We start from the raw sequence: 14,658 nt of genomic DNA, 5'->3' as shown, positions 1-14,658 counted from the left end.
AAGGTTTTAAAAACAATTTTTATTTATTTTGAGAGAGAGAGAAAGAGAGGGAGCATGATCAGGGCAGGGGCAGAAAGAGGAAGAGAGAGAGAATCCCAAGCAGGCTCTGCACTGAACCCGATAACAGGACTCAAACTCACGAACTGTGAGATCATGACCTGAGCCAAAATTGACTGAGCCAGCCAGGTGTGCCAGAGCATCTAGATGATTCTGTTGTAAAGGTCAAAGACACTGGTTTAAGGGCTCCAAAGGGCGACGTTTGATATTGAGAAGATAAAGCCTCCTCCTTGTAGCACTTGCTGATGTGGCATCCTCAGAGGAGACGACAGGTGGTGGCCACGAGGGCCAGGAACTACCATTTCTCGTGCCACTGGAACATTCTTCCTCTCTGGTCTTGGGAGCTGGCAATTTGGGCAGATTCCCCTCAGGGGAGGCCCCAGGGGAAAGTTGAGTGATTGTTTTGTAGAAAGTGGGCTGGAGTGGACTGATCCCTACGTAACGTGGTCCTTGCCTTTTTCTTTCTTTCTTTCTTTTCTTTTTTTTTTTTTTTTTTTTTTTTTTGGACCCATTAGAAAGGAAAGAGTTTATGGGTTTGGTTCAGTACGTTCTCTGGTCAAGTGCCCATTCTCAGCTAGGCATGGAGTCGGATGTCAGAGACATAAAGACACGTATCAGTTGGTCCTTACTCTTGAGGGTTCGGTGTCAGATGTGGTGGTGAGTAGTCTCAGTCTGCACGAGGATCTCCTGGGGGCTGATTCAACATGGAGGTTCTTGGGCTGTGGCCTCGGGGATCCTGACTCAGGTGGGACCCAAGCATCTGCATTTGCATCCAGACCTTCGGGTAATTCTGTTCGGAGTGTACACTTTGAAAGGAGGAGACATGGAACTTGAATCTGAAAATAAAATAACACAATACAATACAATTCAATTCAATTAAAAAATAGTGGAAATCAGCCAGGACCTGGAAGCCTGGGTAGTCACTTCAGCCAAAACGTCAATGACTTGAGACAGCCCTTGATTTCTGGCAGCAGGTGTGGACTGTGAATTAAGGTTTAGGTAGGGATTATAGGGAAATGCTTTTAGAACTAGATTATAAGAATGTGAATCGCTGAGAATTTATTTGCAGGCGAATTGCAAGCAATTCATGGTGTTTTCATCCATGTGTAATTTTCATTGTGCGACAATAAAACAGATACATGCTTGCGTATTAAGATGGCTTGAATCTCTGTGTTTCCATGAGCCAGGCTGGCAAAACCCCACAAAAATGGATGGGCATCACTCCTGTATTTTATACCATTGTTGGTTCTCGTTTCTGTGCCCCTTTAGAAATGAGATAAAGATTAGTTATGTCTGATTCCTTTACCGTCATGTAATCTCTGTATAATGGAACAATCAAGTAGGTTTAATTACCAGTAACAACTGTGCTGGGAAAATTTGTAATCTAAATGAAGGCTCGGTCTAGGATGCACGTAATGGCGTGACTGTGCCGCACGGCGACCAGCAGTCTGGTCCCAATTAGCCTGTGAATTAGTCGTGAAATTGGCTTCAGATTTTCCAGCGCATGTGGGAAGCTCGGCGTCTGCGGAAGAACCACGGACTCCACCGCACAGGGAACTCACCCTTTGTGTCCTCACCTTGGCCTCGAGGTCTGCCCACCCAGAACTCACAGCTCAACCCTGGTTAAGCGTTCTTGCCCGTTCTGGTGAGCGAGGGGAGGCAGGGACTCAGATCTCTCCTCGGATACAGGCTCCACCAGCCACCTATCTTGGTGCCTCATCCAACGCGTTCTTGACACCTCGGCAGGAACCATGCTCCCTGAGCTCTGCTCGCAGGAATGACACTCTGGCACGCGGAGTATGGTGTAACTGGTGTCATAATCACTGCAGGGTGGGCAGAGAGAGAGAGAGACAGACAAACCCTTTGAGACCACACCAATTTGCTGCTAGCCGCTGCTCTCACGTTTGTCCCACGGCTGGCTACCTTAAAATGGCCACATCGTGGTGTTGTTGGGGACAGAGGGTGCTGGTTATTGAGGGTGAGGTCCTCGGCGGAAAAGCCAGAAAAGGACACAGGCTATTTTGGAGCAGTTTCAAGGAGCTGGTGGGGGGAGAGTTATACTTCGGGCAGCACTGTCCAATAGAACCTTCTGCAGTGAGGGAAATCGTCTCTCTACCTGTGTTCTCTAATGCAGCAGCCACTGACCAGTTGTTCGCTTGACTACTTGGTGTGACTAAAGAACTAAAAATTCTTACTTTGGGGGGCGCCTGGGTGGCTCAGTCGGTTGAGCGTCCGACTTCGGCTCAGGTCACGATCTCGCGGTTCGCGGGTTCGAGCCCCGCATCGGGCTCTGTGCTGACAGCTCAGAGCCTGGAGCCTGCTTCGGGTTCTGTGTCTCTCCCTCTCTCTCTGCCCCTCCCCTGCTCGCGTTCTGTCTCTCAAAAATAAATATTAAAAAAAATTTTTTTTTAATTTTTTTGAATTTTATTTACTTTCAGGTAACTTAGCCACATGTGTCTAGAGGCCACCAAATGAGCATAACCTGAGGGTTGTAGTTTCTTCACTTCCAATTATCTTGCAGTCTTCTTGGAAATAGCAGCTCCAGTCCTCCACACAGAGTACCCTAACTTAAACGCACGCTTTGGGGGGGATTCTTAGAGGTTTCTTCCTAGGGTATTTTTGGGAGATGGATCCTAGAAGCAGGCATCCTTATTAATTCTTTTCTTTTACAACAACAGCAAATGTGAGCTCACGTTCCCCCCAGCAGGCCCCTACCTGCCCCTGATCTCCCTCCTAGCACATCAGAGAGGATTTGAAACAGGTCTCTAGGGGGCGCCTGGGTGGCTCAGTCAGTTAAACCTCCCACTCCCGATTTCAGCTCTTGTTACGATCTCAGGGGTCGTGAGTTTGAGACCCGCATGGGGTTCTGCGCCTACAGCTCAGGGCCTGCTTGGAACTCTCTCTCTTCCTCCCTCTCTGCCCCTTCCTTGCTTGTGCATGCTCTCTCTCTCTCTCTCAAAATAAATAAACATTAAAAAAAAGAAGAAAAGTACTCACAAAGAAAAGAAGAAGAAGAAACAGGCCTCTAGCAATGAAAGTACCTATTTGTTTTTTGTTTTTTAAAGTTTATTTATTTATTTAAGTAATCTCTACACCCAACGTGGGGCTCAAGCTCATAACCCTGAGATTGAGAATCGCACACTCTTTCGACAGAGCCAGCCAGGCGCTCCTGAAAGCTTATTTGCTGATGCCTACTGTATGGCGTGAGCTGTGTTGTCATATGTAGGGCACAGAGATTGGCTGTCATACTTGTCATTGAAGAGCTAATGTTCTAGAAGGGGATCCAAGCAAACTTACCCTGTGAAGCACCCAGTAGGAGAGCACTGTGGTCAAACAACGTTTGGGGACAGTGGCATTTGATGCCTCTCCTTGCAGATCTCTGCTCTGTATTAACATGGCAAAGTTCCCCCAAAGTCCGGCTGTAAGGAAGCCTCCTTTATTTCATGGACCCCAGCTTTTCTCGGATGTACTTGGCCCCGGAGTTCTTTTTTGCCCCCATAAGACCCACTAGCAGTGATCGGACCTCGTGTTTTGCTGAAGGCACTTGGGGCGGTGCCCCATTAGAGCGATGAGTAGGGGTTCAGGGGAGGGATGCAGTTTCCTCCCGGGCATAAAGGGAACCTTCCTGGGGGAGCCTGGTCTGCTGCCCCAAAGAGTAGCTAAAACACCGCCATTCCCTGTTCCCTTAACCCACTTTATTTCTCTTTGAAGCACTCTTCTCTACATGATACCATGTTTCATTTTCCGTAATTCTCTGCCTCTCCCCACGAAAACCTCGGCTCCAGGAGACAGAGAGCGATGCCTCTTTTCCCCACCACGGTTGCCTCCGCACATGGGTATCAATACATAGTGTTTGGCTAAATGTAGAAAGGCAGGATTTCATCTGGGCTTTGAATGGCAGGGAGGATTTTGATGGGCTTTAGTGAAGGTGACAGTCGCTCCAGGAGGCAGAAGCCCGGAGAATAAAGCACTTGGGGGGTTATGGAGAGGCTGGTTTTGCCTGAAGAAAGGGTGGGAAGCCCAATAGTGGGGGAAAACCTGCCGGGATACATGGAGGCCAGCTGGTGGGAGTGGGGTAGGGGGGAGAGAGAAAGAGAGAGAGAGAGGCTGGCTTGCTATATAGGGGCAGCCCCTAAGGGGGGCAGGGACGGTGAGAGGTGGGGGGCACCCTCTCTCCAGAGAGTGGTGGGTTCTCGACTGGGGAAGAGGCAGTGTGGACAGGGAGCCACTCCCTCCTCTGGCGTCCTGGCTTGGCGACCGGCCTGCCACATACCCACGGATACATATACACACATGATGTACGCATGGGGTTCGCTTTTATCGGTTTTTACAATCGTGTATTCCTAAAGAACTTGCTTCAGTGTATCTACACGGAAGCAAAACGCCTAGCATGAAACACGCCCAACCAGACGCTCTCGAAGGATGCCACCCTCATAAACAAGTCTCGGCGGGACATACACGGAGGGGGTGAGTCGTCTTTCTGAGAAGAGGCAGCTGCTGTCGGGATGCATTTCCTTTCTGCGTTGTCATTCAGAATACAGATGTGCTTCAGAGGCAGGGGTACAAAGCAGAACTCGCTTCTTTGAACGCTGTTTGTCTTTCTTCATCATCAAAAGTAACATTGTGTCCCCCCAAACAGGTGCTGGGCGCCTAAGTGGGCTAGTTTGCGTAGCCTCATGGGAAACGAGATGTCGGCAGTTTTGCCTCAACCGGAGTCTAACTCTGACCTTGCGCGGAGATTAAAACGGGTGTCAGTTTGGGAGAGGTGAAGAATGTATTCCTGATGGCATCCTCCTGCACCACGGCATCCCGGGGGTGACTCGATTTCCTTTCCTTAACACCGTGACCTTGTGAGTTTTAGTCTCTCTGTATCAGAAATCGTCATCAACGACAACCACTTACCCACGAGGGCCCCGTGTGTGAGGCGTTTGAGGAAAGGATGTTCCTTGCTTTACGTGGATGGGTTGAATTAAATCCCAGAACCACCCTGCAAGGTAGACACTTCTCTCTCTTTGCAGGTAAACATCCTGAGACGGAGAGCAGGTAAACAGCTAAGTAACATAGAGCAGATACAGATAGAGCTGGGATTTGCATAAAAGCCGTTTGGGGCGCCTGGGTGGCGCAGTCGGTTAAGCGTCCGACTTCAGCCAGGTCACGATCTCGCGGTCCGTGAGTTCGAGCCCCGCGTCAGGCTCTGGGCTGATGGCTCGGAGCCTGGAGCCTGTTTCCGATTCTGTGTCTCCCTCTCTCTCTGCCCCTCCCCCGTTCATGCTCTGTCTCTCTCTGTCCCAAAAATAAATAAAAAAAAAAAAAAATGTTGAAAAAAAAAAAAAAAAAAAGCCGTTTGACTCGAGTGGCAAAATCCACGTTATGACGTTTGGCTCCTTACGGAACGTGGTTTTTTATACTTTGTGTTTTTGTGTCTGACTGCTACTTAATATATACATGTATACGTACATATACATAAATAGATGCCCTCAGATGTCTTTCATTTGTAATGTATACCTTGCCTGTTAGCAAATGGTTTAGGGCCGCCTGGGTGGCTCAATTGGTTAAGCGTCTGCCTCTTGCTCTCAGCTCAGGTCTTGATCCCAGCGTCGTGAGTTCAAGCCCCGCATCTAATCATGAGAAAATTGTTTCAGCCTTGATAATAAGGCTGAAGAAGACCGGAGACACGAGTTGTCTAAGTGGGAGAGAGGAGGAAATTGCATTAGAAGCTGAGGGCAAGGTGGCAAGATATCCATTGCATTCAGGTTTGTCGGTGAACCTCCAGGTAGCCCGGGGAAGAAAACAAGAAGCCTCTCTCTTTTTCATCCCACATCTACATCCTGTTAAATAGTTTCAGCTTACAGTGTCCTTGTAGTATGTCCACAGACAACAGGCTCTCCTTGCTGCCGGCGAGGACCGGGGCCCCCCGGGTTTAACAAAATGCAGGACTGAGAAGGAGCCAGTATAATCAAGCCAGAAACGGTCTCCCCAGTCTTCCTGCCCTTGGAACTAACTCTCCATCAGGGCCTGGCAAGTCAAGGCGCCGCCCAAATCTCGGTGGTACGTCGGGGTCAGACGACACCCCCCAGACAAGACAAACCAGGGAGAAAGGGCCAGGAGCCAAGGGGTACAGGGCTGAGACCAGCCCTGGGCTGGCAGCCTCTCCCAGGGGTGAGCGGATCATTGCCAGGTCCTGCAACACGCAGGCTACCCACGCAGGCTGCCACATTTCCTCTCGTCACTTCCCCTCTCTGCTACCATCACCTCCACCTTCTACCACCTGGTCAGACACTGATGAAAGGAAAGGAAACCCACGGGAGGGTCCTGGCCCACTATGGATGACTGTGACCTCATAGACAACAGTATAGTCACCGTTTGACCTTAGACTCCACACTCATGAGGGTAGGAACTGTCTGCCTGGTTCACATCAGCACCCTGACAAAGACCCTCTCTGCCCACATTTTAGTTCAGGTTCCTCAGAGCCCTCTTTTCTACGAAGCATCAGCCGTACCCCCCTGCCCTTCCTGTTCTGGGTTGCCTAGCCCAATTTTACGGGAAAGCCTGCTAAGTCAGCTTAGTGGGGATCACCCCGCTCTTGCCATCTGGTCAAGTTCCTCATCCCCCACTTTGAGGTATGTCCTTGACCCTTGACCTTATAAGGACTTGACCTTGACCTCCACCTTGAGGTATAAGGCAGTCGGCAAGAATCCCGTGAAGTCAGTTTAGCAAGGATGCCGCGACCTACCCACGAGGTCCCCTTCTAGCAACTTTCCATCCACTGGCCCTCACACTAAGCTCACCGGACATAAATCCCGAGTTCCAGAGTTGAGCCTGGTCTCTCTCCTCTATGGTGATAGTCTTGACACCCCCTGCGGAAGTCTCCCTTACCGTTTTCACAAATATCAGACTGATACGAGGAGCCCATCCCCTTCCTAGCTGTGCACCCCCAGGCAGATTACTGCACCTCTCTGAATAGCTTTAGCCGTCCTTGTATCAACCTCAAAGGGTTGCTGTGAGAATGAAGGGAAGCAATGCTGGGAATGCATTTAGCACTGGACCCAACACCCTGATGGCCAGGAAGGTTCTCAGGGGGAGAAGGGAGCTCAGAGAGGTGGGCAGGGCCAGAACTGGAGCGCTATTTGGCCCGAGTAAGGAACTGGGAATTCAAGCCGCCGTTTCAAACCAAGCACTTATAAACAGTCCCCTGAATGTTCTCTCCTCACGCTGCCTCTTAGCTGCCGTATTTTTGAAAACGATGTTTATGTGGCAGCTGCTGAACTGAAGCTTTGTGTTTTGTGATTACTTGTCTGGGTAACAGCTGTTGGTTCCTCCTGGAACTCTGTTTACCTAATTCGGTGAGGCTGGTACACAGACAAATGGGCTTTGATACGATAAATGGTCCGTGAAAGCAAAAGGCGGAGGCATACAACACTAATTTCCATTCTATCCAGGAATAAAGGAAAAGGTTACCAGCTGTGAAAAACCACCAGATTAGAAGCAGATTTCTGATTGTCAACCTGCTGGGAGATAATCTGGGCATCGTGACCTAAAGAAGTGGTAATAATTTGCAATTATGCATCAGCCTCTCTCTTAGGACACACAAACGCTCGCTGAATATTTCCCTAAGCTCGGTGAGGCAGAGATGCTGGTAGATTATTATTTTGCAATTAAAAAGTCATCTTAAAAGAAACACTTTAATAATCTTTCTCACGCTGCACATTTGAGAAGCTTCTCCAGCTGCTGTTTCGGGGAAGAGATGTTACTTGATCACGTGACCTGAACACCCAAAAGCTTGCCGCTGGCCTGCGTGTTTCTGCCCTGGCCTGTTTGTTAAATCCTGGAGCAGGGTGGCTCTGGTTTCCCTCGGACGCTTTCGAGCAAAAGTGCTTTGGCTCATGCATACATCTGAACCAGCCATACGTCAGTGAGTCCTGGAGGGCGAAAGAGATCATGGTGACAGACTCCTTGTTTGGGTCCTTCTACATGCTTGATAGAGGAATGTATCTTACTGACAGCCGTTCAGCACAGTCTTTAATTTTCCTGTTTCAGACTTAGTTCTAGAACAGAGACCAGGGGGATGGCCAATGACTAATGAGAACCACCCCTCTGAGCCAGAGGCTGTGAGGAGGGCCCCTGCTAGGAGCCTCTGAGCAAAGTAGGTTTTAATCCTGGTTTGTTTGTTTTTTAATGTTTTATTATTTTTTAAATGTTTTGTGCCATTTTTTTATTGTTGAGAGACAGAGTGCAAGCAGGGGAGGGGCAGAGAGAGAGGGAGACACAGAATCCGAAGTAGGCTCCCAGAGCCTGATGCGGGGCTCGACCCCACGGGCTGTGAGATCATGACCTGAGCTGAACTGGACACTCAACCAACAAAGCCACCCACATGCCTCACCTTCTTCCACTTTCAAGGACCCTGGTGATTACCTTGGGCCCATCCAGATAATCCAGGCTAGTCTCACTATTTTATTTTATCTTATCTTATTTTACTTTACTGTATTTTACTTTATTTTCATTTTATTCGGGCTAATTTCACTATTGTAAAGTCAGTGGATTAGGACTTTTAATTCCGTCTGCAACCTTACTTCTCCTTGGCAATGCAATTTAACACCTTCACAGGTTCTGGAGATTAGGAGGTGGACATCTAGGGGGACCATTATTTCCACCTTAATAAATATTTATGGAACACTTGAATAATAAATAAATGGCCAACTAGGTTGGAAGTTCTTTGGGGGCAAATGGCTGCATTTAAATTTCTTTTGCTGCTCCTTATGCCTACCCAAGTCAGACCAATATTGAGGCTTAGTAATCATTCTGATGGGCGTTTTCTGATTCCCAGAGGAAGACGCAGACTCAGGGAAGAGTTCTTTCTTTAATTATCAGCTTCAGAAGAGGGCCCGGAGACCCTTAAGGTACTAGGTGAGGAGGGTTTTCAAGATCTAATTAAATATCTAATATTCTTTAGAAGCCATGAGATTTATAGTTGGTGCCACGGTAATTGGCACGGCTTCTCCCAGAGTGACAAATGTAGGTATTAGAAACGTTTGCCCCTAAGGTGATTCCAGCCAAGGTGATTAATTTCGGGGAGATTAATACGGGGAGGCTGAGGACCGTGTGTTTGGCAATCAAGCAGGCTGGGCTTCCCCGACCTGGATGGAAGCCCAGCTTTGGAGGGGAGAGAGAGAAACGGAGGCAGATACTTCACGAGTACCATCCACACGGCCGCACCCTCACCCAGGAGGTGAGTGAACGCAGTGGTGTGTGTGCCGGATAAAAGCCGCAGGGGTTCGCCTCCCATGATTTCACATGCTTTTCTCAAGGATGACCCAGCAGAGACGTTCAGTGGCAAGGTAGGAGAAGGAGGACGGCGTGTCGTAGCTGTCCCCTCTCAGGCTGTTGTTAGTGATGGCTCTTTAAGAACTTGAGGAGCCTCACTCACCAGGCTCAAGCATGAGGTTGCTATGCGACCCTCCATCTGCCTGGTGGTCCTCGCGCTCTTTTCCTCCCGGATGTTCAGTGAACTGGACCTTGGCCGGAGCCAAACAATACGGCGAGTCTGGCTCACGCCCGGAAAGCACAATGGCTCGCAGACCGGGGTCCGGCTTCAGAGGCAACCAGGTGCGTGGCCCGAGGCAAATCTCTTTCTCTCCCCGGGTCTCAGTGTCACCGTGTGTGAAATGGGGATATTATTCCTCTCTAACCCAGAAGAGCATCAAATGCGATTCTACTGCCTGTAAAGCCCTTAAGACACGAGAATTTCACAAGGAAGAGGGGTCTGTTTTAATTTTCACAGTGGACGAGTTTCATCAAGTCCTGTTTGGAAAAAGTGAGGAAATCCTGTTGATTACACCCTTTGGTGCTTATCTCCCTCTTAGGTTTTTTCGAATCTATCTCAAGATAGTCTTCCAGGAAACTAAACATAAAATAGCAGCAATGCCAGCAGTGATCATTTGTGAGCGTGTATGAGCAAACGCTCGTAACTGAACACCGTTTCGTAGGTTTTTACAAAGAGGCCTGTGACTTCGCGGCTTTGCTACCTGCGTGTCGTGGAGAAGCGCCGAGTTATTCCCAAAGTCCTGGTGCCGCCATGTATACAGTAGGGCTCCTGGACAGAGGTCTGGGAAGTTCCTTGGTGAGCCACAGGGTGACATCTTTAATTCCCATCTGGGGATCGCCTTGCCTGCCCACCCACCACTGAGGATACAGCCTGTATGTAGACCTCTTCACAAAACTGCTTTCACATAGGCGATAACACTTACCGGTTACTTCCTGCGAGCCCGCAGGGCGCCTTTGCTTCTTAACATGTTACAATGTTCACTCCGCACAACAACCTTACGTGGGAGGTACTTTGATAACAGAGAGAGCAAACTACTTACCTAAGGCGACTCAGCTAAGAAGTGGTGGACAAATACTTTGTATTTGGGGCTAAATCTAGGGCTCTAGATTCCTCCTTAACCATGACCCTGCACCCCTTCCATTTGACATTCCCAAAAACACTGCCCCATGGACACGAAGGGTAATATTCGCTCTATTTTGAATCAGATGAGACAGGACCTTAGGGAAATCCAGGTAAGTAAGTGGCGGGGCCACAGTTTTGGGACATTCACAGGTTTGGGACATTTATTATTTTTTTTAAATGTTTATTTATTTTGAGAGAGAGAAAGAGCGCAAGCAGGGGAGGGGCAGAGAGAGAGAGAGAGAAAGAGGGAGAGAGAGAATCCCAAGGAGGCTCCATGCTGTCAGCACAGAGAGCCCCACGCGGGGCTTGAACTCACAAGCCGTGAGATCATGACCCGATTGGCAATCAAGAGCTGGATGCTTAACCCATTGAGCCATCCAGGAGCCCCAGGTTTTGGACACTTAGAACGGCGGTCCTTTTGGTGTTTCATCATGCTGCACTCATGTCCTGGAAAGGGACCATCTTCGATTTTTCATGAAGGAAAAAGGGACACCCCTATGATATATGTGCGTAGCTAGTTCACACGGTACATTCGATTCTCTCCTGGTTTCTCCAAGATGGTTGTAATAACAGCTGTTGGCCAGGTGGGGCGCTCTAACCAACAGCCGGGCGCCTGCCTTTAACGCAGTTTGACCAACTGTAATGTGTTTCCAAATCTCCCCGGGATCCTGCTAAATGCAGCTTCTCTTTCTCTAAGCCTGTGGAAGAAGAGGAAGAGCCTGTGACTCTGCATTTCTAGACAGTTCCCAGGTGAAACTGATACCGCCGGTTCTGGGACCACACTCACAAGAGCAAGGTTTTCGTTCTGTGCACCAGTGAGGGGCAGAAGAAACTTTTGTGGGTTGACTGACGACTGACAGAACGTATTGTCTGAGAGGTTTTCAGTTTCTTTCCATTTTTTTCTGTTTGTTACTCTGCTACGGACGCTGATCAAAATTTGGGTTGTGAGATTTAAAATGAGGTCTGACATCAGAAAAGCGTCTTCGAAATCACAGCTGCTAGAGAGAGAGAGAGAGAGAAGGAGAAGGAGGAAAAAATAAGAGAAAAGAAAGGAAAAAAAAAAAAATGACAGGATCTGTCCAATCACTGTGACATGTGTTCTGGCCTAGAAGAAAAGCCAGAGACAGGAGGCCACACCAGAGGAAGTGTTTTGCTAGGCTTTCTCTGGGAAATAGAACTAGAAGGGACAGGTTGGGGGGCAGGGGTGGGGGGAGAGGGTCTGATCTGAAATAAATGCCAGGGGTGGAGTTGAGGAAAAGGCCACTGAAAAGGATGATAAAAGATCCCGAATCTGGTACTGATTTTTCCGGAAACACTGCGGTCCTCAGGGCGACTGCTTATTCTAAGTCTTTTGGTATGACTATGGCCAACCCCGCCCCCCAAACCACATTTCCCCGCCGCTCTCATCACTTCCTCACGGTCTAATTTCTTAAAAAAATTTTTTTTCAACGTTTTAAATTTATTTTTGGGACAGAGAGAGACAGAGCATGAACGGGGGAGGGGCAGAGAGAGAGGGAGACACAGAATCGGAAACAGGCTCCAGGCTCCGAGCCATCAGCCCAGAGCCCGACGCGGGGCTCGAACTCACGGACCGCGAGATCGTGACCTGGCTGAAGTCGGACGCTTAACCGACTGCGCCACCCAGGCGCCCCATCACGGTCTAATTTCTAAAGCGACTGGTGGCACCTGGGTGGCTCAGTCGGTTAAGCGTACAACTTTGGTTCAGGTTGTGATCTCATGGTTCGTGGGTTCAAGCCCCGCGTCGGGCTCTGTGCTGACAGCTCAGAGCCTGGAGCCTGCTGCAGATTCTGTGTCTCCCTCCCTCTCTGTCCCCCTCCCACTCCCATTCTGTCTCTATCTCTCAAAAGTACAATAAACATTTAAAAAAAATTTTTTTTAATCTAAAGTGACTGAATGTCTTGGGTTTCCTGGAACAATTGTCATCTCAATATCCTGTCTTGGTTTCCAGCTACGTGCCCAAATCTGCACCCAGCTTTTGGTTTTGAAAATACGGTCGTTGTAATTATGCCCCAGCAAGAACACCTATACCGTTGGTTAGCTTAATCGATGCCCTGTGTATCTCAAAGGTTCTTAACTTGCGGGGTGGGTGGGGGGCGGTGAGGAGTCAGGGGGCTTTCAGGAATTTTGTGAAACCTGTGGATGCACGTGGGCCCAGGCGTGCAAAAATTTGCATTTTTCTAGGATGTCTCAGAGACTCTCAAGCCCTTTGCATTGCAGGACCTGATTGGATCCGTGGACTCCAGATTCAGAACTCTGGCTGTTGATGATGGATGCTGATGTGCCCATGGAGAAATGAGCTGCCTTTCCATATACAACTTGTCAATGTGCCGTCCATGGCTCTTGCAATGTCATTTCTGCCCCTGCTGAAGAGTGTAGGTGATTTTTCCTCGTGGACGCAGAGTATTATGTGGATGGTCACATCCCACATAATGTGTTCTGTACACCAGCCCTGTTGCTTTTTGTCAGGTCCTACTTTTGCAGAGACATCGTGAGTTACTCTTTTTCTTTTTTTAATGTTTGTTTAGTTTTTGAGGGAGAGAGAGATTGAGAGACAAAGTATTAGAGGGCGAGGGGCAAAAAGAGAGGGGGGGACACAGAAACCAAAGCAGGCTCCAGTCTCTGAGCTGTTAGCACGGAGCCCGTTGCGGGGCTTGAACTCACAAACCGTGAGATCATGACCTGAGCTGAAGCCGGACGCTTAACCGAATGAACCACCCAGGCGCCCCTTGAGTTACTCTTCCAGGCAAAGAGAGAGGGAGCCCTAAAAGGTGAATAAATGGCTTTTCTAGTAGCAGAACACATATTTTTCTTAGGCAGTTTCTAGAGCTAGAAGGGACCCCTGAGATCGTCTCATCAGGGAGATATAATCGCCAATACCTACCTTCCGGGTAGGTAGCGTGAAAGCGTGAAATCAACCTGTTGTATCTGTTCGATGAGGACACACTCTGTCTGCATCTGACACGCTTAGAAATAGTCTTCAGTTCCACAAGAGCGTGTTTTCTTTGCCACTTTTATTGAAGCAGGCGGCTTTCGTTGTCTCTCTGCCCCTGTGCAATTTTTTTTCCTATCACTCGTTGGAAAATGAAATGGTTCTCTACAACAAGAGAACAATAGAGTAACGTGAACATAAATGAAAAATAACGTCTACCTCCCTACCAGTACCAGGGATTGATATGGGGGGGGAGGGGGCGTGCAGATGGTCACGAACTGGATTGCCAGGGCCCCCAGGTCACGTGGCTGGCAGCTACACACTTCTGACAGCTGTGGCCACAAGGAGTGCAGTTGGAGATGGCCCGATCTTCTGATTTTTCGGGAGAACCTTGATACGTAGAATTTGAGTGGCCATCTCTACGCGAAACACCTTGGGCTATGTTGGGTTTTCACGTTTGTTTGCTTGTTTGGTTTTATTTTATACCGTGTGACCCAAAGAAAACATGCCTGCCAGCCAAATCCTGCCAGCTGGCTGCCGGTTTGTGATTTCTGATCTGGTTCAGCTCCTTCGTTTCACAGGCCAGGATGCTAAGCGGGAAAGTGACACGTGCGTATGTATTTAGTGAAAGTGTTAGGGGATTGAAGCCAGGCCTCCTGGTTTTTGATTTATTTCTACTCCTGTTCTATCATCCTCTTCCACTAATTTCATTGTCTCGCCTTCTTTACTTTGCACGGAGGGCAAGCAGCATCCTTAACGTTAAGCTATATGCATAGAAGTATGAGGACTGGAGACATTCTTCAATCAAGCGCCAAAGGTTCAAGGACCTCTTGGGTGATATTTAAGAGCAGAGCAATTCACACGATTTCTGACAACAGGAGCAGGTACTAAGAATCCTTAACATAGCTTTTCTCTACCCTCAACCACGATTTGCTGTTCCCTGCAGATAATTTGTCCTAGGACATACTGTGTTTGGAAAATCATTAAGCCATAAATCGATTATGCTCCAGAGCGTTTTATACAGGATTCGAACAAAATAGTTCTGGCGGTCTGAAACCAGAAGCTCTTGCAGGCTGCAGAAATTTTATTATGGCAGAAAATTTGCAAGATATCTTTTTAGCCTGATTAAAAAAAAAAATCCATGAAAATAGGCAGGGATTTGTCAGGATGTTAGTACAGGGCTTTAATGTGTTCCAGTGAATCAATA

Source organism: Panthera onca, chromosome E2 (assembly GCF_046562875.1).
Source record: "Panthera onca isolate mPanOnc1 chromosome E2, mPanOnc1 haplotype 2, whole genome shotgun sequence".
Classification (NCBI taxonomy): Eukaryota; Metazoa; Chordata; class Mammalia; order Carnivora; family Felidae; genus Panthera; species Panthera onca.
Note: the sequence above shows the minus strand (reverse complement) of the source record.